Consider the following 9,005-nt stretch of genomic DNA (forward strand, 5'->3'; position numbering starts at 1 on the left):
TGTTCCACACTACTCCAGCTGTTCCACACTGCTCCAGCTGTTCTTTTTTAGATATTTTCAACCAAAACTCATATATTTTTATATATAGAGGACCTCTCTCTCATCTTTCAAGTTTAGAAAACATTAGGAGTGAAGAAATATTTTGGAAAACATCCTCTCTCTCTGCAATTCTCTCTCTCTTTTGCAACTTGCATTGCCTATGCTCAAACACACCAAACCAAACCTAGAGAGCTTCTTGCTGAGGTGATTTGAGCTTGGATTTGAGCTCTTGAAACACTTGAGAGTGTGAAATTGGTTGGTTATGACTTAAGGGTTCATTCCTCTCCACGGGATATACTTCTCTTGCTTTTGCACCATTTCTACAACACATATTTTCCATGTTTTCTTGCTATTTTTAAGCTCTTTAAAACCTATTTTTATGGGCTGAAGCTTGTGGCTAAGGCTATTAAAGGTAGAGAGGTTAATCACCCTTCTTTGAACCTTGTTCTCTAAGCCTTTTCACTTTTGTTTCCCATTCTTTGATCAACTTTTTTTTGAGCTTTTTACCACTGATTTTCAGAGGTTTGTAAAGACTAAAAAAGTAGTTTTGAAGTCCCAAAAATAGAGGGGTTAGCCACCCCTCCTTTAGCTTGTTTACTAGCTTAAATTGTTCCATGTTTTAGCTTTCATTCCATCACATTTTTGTACTATTTTTGGGGTGTTTTTTACTGTAAAAGCTCTGCATTTTTAGGTTGAAACTTGGGTTTTAAGGCCATTAAAGGTTGAGGGATGGTCCACCCTTCTATATACCTTGTTTTGGAGGCCTTTGCCCCTGTGTTTCCCACCCTTTTACTATCTGCTTTTAAGCTTTTAAACACTGAATTTCAGAGTTACTTCAATGGCTAAAAACACTTTTTGAAGTCCAAAATTAGAGGGGTTAGCCTCCCCACTTTGTGTTTTGTTTACTAGCCTAGCATGCTCTATGTTTTAGCCTATTATTTTAACTTTTGGTAGCTCAATTCCAGCATGTTTTATGGCTATTTTAGACCAATTTTAGGACTGTTCTTAACTGTTAGTTGCATTTGAGTCTTTTTTTGCATGCTTGTAGTGTAATTGTCCTCATAAGCTTGCTGTTTTAGGTCTTAAACATCACTTATTTGAGTTGATAGCATTTGTTCTATGCTTGTCACTTATTTCCAGCACTAACAATCTTTGCAACCTTCCTCATTTCTTAGCTTTTGTTTTGCTTTGAGAGTTGTTTCAAGCCTCTTGTTCTTTTAAGCATGAGATTGAGGTTGTCATGCTTAATGGTTTAATCCTTTTTAGGGGTTCATTATCAATGGCATGACATCTCTTTCATGTCTTAAGTCAACTCCTGGTTTGGTACTTCACTCCATTAGGGGACTTAAATTCACCATTTGGACTTAATGAATTAAATGATGGTTGGTAAAGTTGAAATGGAGTAACTAAAATTGAGGCTAAAAGTGAGCAAAATAATAACTCGATGTGTTCAATCGGACGTTAATTGAACATATGGAACTTGGACCATTTCATACTTGATAGTGATGAAATGATCCAAATCTCCAGGGTCAACTTATTCCCTTGATTTTTCATAAAAGGGAGGAGGTTTGTGTCTCATTTTGCATTTATTGAATTTGCACCTCTTGAATCACAAGCCATCATGCAATGAAATTGCTTAGATTGGTGGTTTGTGGTTTAAGTTCACAACTCCTTGGATTTGTCCATGAAAAGGAGAGGTGAATTATGCAGACAATCCTTGGGAAAACCCTCTTTTTGCTCTGTTTGTACTCTGTTGCAGCATGGTGATCCAGTGTATCAGTGGCTGGCAGACCACCATCCATGGCCGGCAATGCACTATTAATGACCGGCAGGCCACCTTCTTGGCCAACAGAGGGATGGCAGCATTCATCCATGGCCGGCAGGCCACTGATGTAAACTTCAGCAAATTTTGGTAAGGTGGAGCAGAATGGTTCTAGAAATGTTCAACTCTGTAAACAGAGTCTTTCGAGAGCAAAATGGAGGCCTTTTCGGGCAAAAACCGAGCATGTGCATCCTCCACTTCCCGAGGCGGAGTAATGGCAACGTAGTTTAATTGCTTAGTTTACTTACATCTGTGTTGTAAAGTAGTTAGTTAGCTTACTAGTTAATTCATTCTAGTGTTGCAATAATTAGTCTAATTAGCTTAATTAGCTTAGCCCTAATTAGTTGCTAGTTAGTTAGCCTCATCCATTCGGACTCTCCTTCGTGAGAGCAAAATGTAATAATGTGTATGTCTTTTAACCCCACGTCTTTCTCTCTTTTACTTAATCGCTTTTGATGGTAAGATTAGGAGCACGTTTCAAATAGCATACCTTATGCTTGCATACATTTATCTTGTCTTGCATGCACCGAAGCTCGGCGCATCATTTAAACTACATTGTCATTTCAATATCTTCAATATCTTATTTGAATACGTGTTTAACCGTGTGTTACCAAATCGATCCATATGTCATATTAGTAGCCGAGCCTATTAATTGCATTCTTTGCATGTGTTGCATTAGGCATCTTGTATAGTTAAGGATCATGCATATTTTTTTAACTCATATCTTCTTAGCTTGGAGTAGTAGGTGAGTTTTATGCTTTTGCATACTTGCATGAATGTGAGTGTTGCCATATCTAGCATGCTTGCCATGAGGCTAAATGCTTACTTGATAAATTGTTTGAATGCCTGTGGATGAAGGCTTGTTGTTTGAATTGGAACGATTCAACGAATGTATGTTTTAAGCCCACTTTGTTGAGTGGCAAATCAGTTTTAAGCCCACTATGTTTGGTAGCAAATTCGCAAACTTTAAACCCACTTGAGGTGGCAAATTCAAACCATTTTCACAAACAAACATGAGTTGAATTGTTCCAAATTGAACAAATTAGTCTATACTTGCTAGTGCACATCGCATAGAACAAGAGAGTATAATGTTTATAAAAAAATCATATCATGATTAGTAGAGAGCGATCTTTGATCGAGCGAGCGGGGGTGCTTAATTCATGACCTTTCCCTCTCATACCTAAGTTCTCTAGCTGAGGCAACTTTGGTGATGACGGACACGTGGCCTTTGGCATGAGTCATGGGTTTCCTAAATTTTTTCAAAATAAAATATTTAGGTGACGACTCTGTATCTAGCAAAGTAGTCCAATTTTGGCACTTTTGATTCAAAATCAATTTTCCAAAACGATTTACTAGATTTGGACTCTTTGGTGTTTATCGATGTCACATTGCACTTTTGAGATTAGATTCAAAACCGCGGGAGTCCGAACTATAAGGCTTTTTTTGAGTTTCCGAAAGGGGCACAAAAAAGCCGAGCTACAGTTTTTGGCGACTCTGCTGGGGACTTAGAGAACTTGACTCGAACTCATGATGTGTTATTTTATCTACACTTATGTGTCTCTTTGCATTTGCATTTGCATTGGTGTGTGTAAGTCACTGTGTTTGCCATCTGTTATTCCTGAACAGTTTGCCGGAGGCTTACTTGCAAAAATTTACCAAATGACTGACCGGTTGCCGGCTTTGCCATGATGGGAACACAACCCTTGAATCTAGACTACCGTTGTACCGTTTGATCCTCCTTTCACTTCTCGATGTTAGGTGTGAGAGGTATATTAGGTAGTCTTGCTGAGGTACCCCCTTTGACCAATCAGCCTAGTTGCATATAGTAAAGCCATAGTGACTGTTCCAACTAAGGACATGATGCTCTCTTATATGTAGGATGATGTGATATCGCTTTTTTGAGTAGTAAAGTTGTAGATCATTCCAAAGCTAGGATAGGGAAACCCTAAACCTCTTATAGGGGTGTTTTGAATTCTTTTGTGCAAAATGTGAACTCTTTGGGAATGTATGATGCAACCCTCGGAGAGCCTTAATCTTGAGGTGATTCTTTTCAAAACTTGAGGGTCATATCAGAATCAGAATTTGGGTCAAAATCTAGGGGTTTGTGTTTGATATGGGTGAAATTTCCAGCAAAACCAGAACCAGGGCCAAAAATAAATAAATAAAATAAAATAATAATAATTGTATCTTTCTTTTCTTTGACTAGCATACCCAGTATCCTAATCTGATGAGAGGCATTTGTTTTCAATACCAGGTGTGTCTGAGCCAGAGAATGAGCAATACCAGCCTCAAACCATCACAGTCCATCCAAATCCCAGAAAAAACCCACTCAACAAAAGCCCAACCCATCTATTTCCCCGATTGCCAACTCAGCTGACAGACCCATGATGGCTCAGAGTCCAGAAGAAGTTATAGCCATGATAGCTGCGTTAAACCAAAGAATTGCTATGCAGAATGAGACCAATACTGAAATGCAACGCCTATCTGGGGCCTTTACTACACTTCTAATCCCGAGCCCCTAGCCAAACTTTGGCCCACCTCCGCCAGCTGAAGATTTACAAGGTCCAGATCATCGAGAAGGGTTGGCTCAAGCTTGAGTTAGCAGACCCCTGGTGCAGTCTAACGAGGGTCTTTATCCCCTTGATATTAATGATCTCGACCCGACCTTGTTAAAAATTACTAACCTTGGGAAGCAATTCAAAAAGGCATAGGGAATTAGCTCCATTCCCGACATTGAGGACAGGTACACTAAGGCTGCCGTAAGGCTCCCAAACAGATTCAAAATGCCACACATTGATCGTTTCGACGGGTCTGCAGATCTTATGGTACATATCCGACTTTTCTTGGACATCTTGAAACCAATGGGTCTGACTAAGCCTCAGAAACTCTCTCTGTATGAAAGAACCCTGTTAGGTATAGTAGCCACTTGGTACGCTAAGTTGGAGGATATAGTAAAGCAAAACTGGGAAAAATTGGCTGAGGCATTTGTCGATCAATATTCTTACAATACCCCAACTGAAATGACCACTCAAGAGCTTGAAGCAACCTACTAGAATCCTACAGAACCTTTTGTGGAATTTGTTGCAAGGTGGAGAGCAAAGGTAGCACAGATGACAGATCGCCCTTTTAAGAGAGATCAAGTGCGGATAGTGGTGCAGAATCTTGAACCTAATATGTTGCAAAAGTTAATAGTTGCTCCACTATTCACTTTCAAAACTTTGCATGAACTAGGGGTTTAGATTGAGAGTGCATTCAACAAAGGAATTATTCCCAGAACAAGTGAACCAACAAGGAGAGTGTTTTCAGGAAGTACCAATGCTGGCAGTAGCACTATTCCCAAACCCACTGAAGTCAACACCGTCGCCGCTCCTAAAATTGCCGACCCTTTTGCCAATGCCAACCTACAAACAGCCAGCCCAGCTCAAGCTCAAGCTCAAGGTAGAATTTTCACCCCCCTCTATAGGAGCTTAACCAACGCACTAAAGTCCTGATGGAAAAAGGGTACCTCAAACCCCTCGATCCCCAACCTCTTTCTGACCCACTCCCTACTAGGCATAACCCCACCAAGTAGTGTATGTACCATCAACAGCATGGTCATGGCACTGATCGTTGCTACCACCTTCGTCATGAAGTTCAGAATCTCATTGACAACTAGATAATAGCTCCACCTCAAGACCCCGATATTACCACCAACCCACTTCCCATCTATGACCAAATATTTCCTGTCCACCTTAACATCATCCATATACTCTCATCTACCTTTAACCCAAGCATATACATCACCTCGGCCCATTTACCCAAGCCTGAGGTGTTCATTCCAAAAAGTACTGATTTGTACATGATGGATGCACCCAATTTGGTTCTCGTACGCCAAGGGCGCCAAATGGGTGAACCCACTACTGCTGAAATGTTGGGAATGATTGAAAACCTTCAACAAATGGTAGCAGATTTAACATTTGGGGTTTCGATCTCGTCAAAAAGCTCCCCAATTTTGGGGCGAGCTGTAGTTGAAAAGGGCCAACCTTAAACTATTTTAAGACTGGGTGATGACAGATCAACAACAAATGGGCCTCACTTTGATATAACCACCCAATCCCTTGGCCAAGTAGAAGCAAGTAGCAAGGACAAAGCCGGGACAAGTATTGATCCTTATGCACAACTTCGGTGGGCTATCAAGACTTTGAAGGTCAAAAGGTTGAACAAACAGCAAGTGCTTGCAGTTGTTGCAAAAACTGTGGATTACACTTTTGTCGCTCAGGATGAGAGCATTTTGAATCAAGGAGCAAGCAATGGAAAGGGATGCTTTACCAGAAATACCCATCCTAATTCTAATCCCAAGCCCATGAATACCCGACCAACACTTGCTGACCCATTTGCCAATGTTTCTAAGCGTAATGTTTCCTCCTCCCGAAAACGAACCTTCGCCCAACTCCACATGAGCCTAACCTGTGCATTGAACGTACTGATGGAGAAAGGATATCTCAAATGGCTTAATCCACGACCTCTCCCTAATCCTCTCCCACCTACACACGACTCTACCCAATATTGTACATTCCATCAGTAATATGGTCACCATACTGACCGTTGCTTTTGCTTGCGCCATGAAATTCAAGACTTGATTGACAAGAAAGTCATCGCCCCACCTGAAAATCCCAAAGCTGTCAATAACCCTCTCCTTGACCGCAATAGATTGCCATTCCATAACATAAAACCCATACACAACTTGCCACCAACCAACCATTACCCTAGCCAACACAGCATATCCGCCACTGTGCCCAAACCCACTGTGCTCATTCCTGAATCTTCTAATTCTGATCTAAGCAAAAGGAACAAAATCTTTGAAAAGATAGAAAGTTTACTTGATCTTGGTGAGTTCAAGCTTGATGAAGCAGTGATGCCAACACTGGTAGATGGAATGACGAACCTTAGTCTCAACTAGGGGAATTATCAAGAGCACTTGGAAAGGACCTTCTGAATTATGGTGCATGGTGTGAAAAAACAATTGCTTCTTTCAAGGAGATGTATGGGGACAATGTAATTTTGAGGATCAATCTGTGAGATCCTACCGGGTGTTGATGATTGTATTGTCAAATTGAAGGCAGATTTGGACCCTCCTGGACCCTTCTGTGGGCTACTTGAAGTTGTTTTTGAATTCTGCCCATGGACTTTGAGAGTGAAAACCCTTTTTGCTTCTAGGGTACTAATTTTGTTGTGAGTTGTGTCTTGTAAATAATTGTTGTGAATTTTATTTTTGTTGTCTTTTTCTTGTGTTGTTGTGTCAGTTGAGTCTTCCTTTGAGTCGCTTGCATGTACCCTTGAGTCTTCATTTTGGTGTTTTAATAATAAAAAAGCGGGAGACAAGTTTTTGATCACTTTGTTGTGCCTATGGGAATGCATGTGCGACCTTTTACAAATAGAAAAAGGCTTTGAATTTGCTTTTGAATTTATGTTTTTGAATGAGATTCTGTTAATAAGCTCGAGTATTGAAAAGGATCCCCTGAATGGTTTGAGTGAATTCTGACTTATTGGCACAAAATCATTTATGCTTTCAAAAATTTTAAGCTGTTTCTTTTGCAAAACTTGCGATGATAGGTTCAGAATTGTGCGTCATATTTTACATTGTCCTAGGAATTCTCTTCGCCGTTAGGCGAACATTTTGGCAAGCACAAGGCGGCTTTCAAACCTGTAAATACAAGGCGGCTTTCAAACCTCACATATCATAGAATTTCTCCCCCTGGTGTTTTCATTATTTCAAAGAGAAAGAAAGAAAGAAAAAGAGAAAAAAGAGAAAAGGAAAGGAAAAAAAAAGGAAAAAGAAGAAAAGAGAAAAGAAAAAGAAAAGAAACAAAAGGAAGAACAAAAAAAAAGAAAAAAAAAAAAAGGGGAAAAAAGTCAACCATTAAGCCAGTGCATCCATTGGAATGAAATCCAATCAACTACGAGGAAGGGAACTTCTGTTTGAATTCGGGAAGCCAATGCAAGAAGGCGCCATATTGCGAGAAGAACCAACTATGAAAATAGAGCAAAAGAAAAGAAGAAGGCATGCATAAAAGAATGGAGAACCAAGCTCAACTCAAGGCGAAGCCAGTTCCAGTGTTAGGGCAAGGATGACCATTGATCAAATTCACCACAAGTGTTCTAATGCTATCCTTGAGAGGCTCACTAGGCTGAAAACCTTAAAAGGCGACCTAGGAAAAAGTTAGAGCATGAAAAATGAGAAATCAAAAAAAATAGTTCGCAAGGTTGACAACCCCGAAGGGGCAACTTTGGCAAAAGTTAGAGCGTAAAACGAGAGTGTTAACACCCGAGTGAACCTCAGCCATGAACTACGTTGACTTGATTCCCATTTTTGAGATACGTAGGCAACTTCATCCTGAAGTTCAATCTCAACCATGTCTATCTCATCCATCTCAACTCAATCATCTTGCCCAGTTCACGTCGTCAGCTTCATGTCAATCCAAGAGCTACACCGACTGCTGTGTATGTCATATACTTATGTTGGGTAAGGTAGAACTAACTTGAATCAACAAGTGGATAAATTTTCAATACTTGAACTTATCAATAGAATCTCTATCTTGAGCAACAAAAAGGAATTGAAACTTGGGTTTTGCAAAATTGAGTTTTAAAAGGATCTTAAGTAATACTAGGGGCACTATGAATGATCAGTTACCTTGAGTCTTTTTCTACGTTTGGGTCAGTTGTGAGTTATGTTGTGTCATGCCTAGTGTTTGTCTCAGTCTGTGCTCTGTATCGAGTCACCATAATGTGTCTGTCGTGCAAAGGTGCTCTTTATCGAGTCACCTCAAAAGTTCAACAGAGTGGCATGGTCAAAATTTCATACACAAATGTTCACTCCAATCTCGAAAACAAGTCCATGTTCATAAACAAGCTGAGAGTGCCCATACAAGAGGCATCGTATTCATGATCATTGCAAAATGTATATGAGGAATCCGTCACTGCTTTAGAAGGGGACTGGAGTAAGTTCTCAACATGCTAGGACAGAAGAGAAACATGAGTCTGATTGGTTGGCAATTGTTCCAGGATCTGATGATCCCCATTACATGTGCCTGCATAACGTTGAAAACAGTGGCTAGTGGATGGACACTAGGGGTAATTTTCAGTACATCTGATCATGTCATCATTT

Source organism: Camellia sinensis, chromosome 8 (assembly GCF_055761805.1).
Source record: "Camellia sinensis isolate YWXY chromosome 8, ASM5576180v1, whole genome shotgun sequence".
Taxonomy (NCBI): Eukaryota; Viridiplantae; Streptophyta; class Magnoliopsida; order Ericales; family Theaceae; genus Camellia; species Camellia sinensis.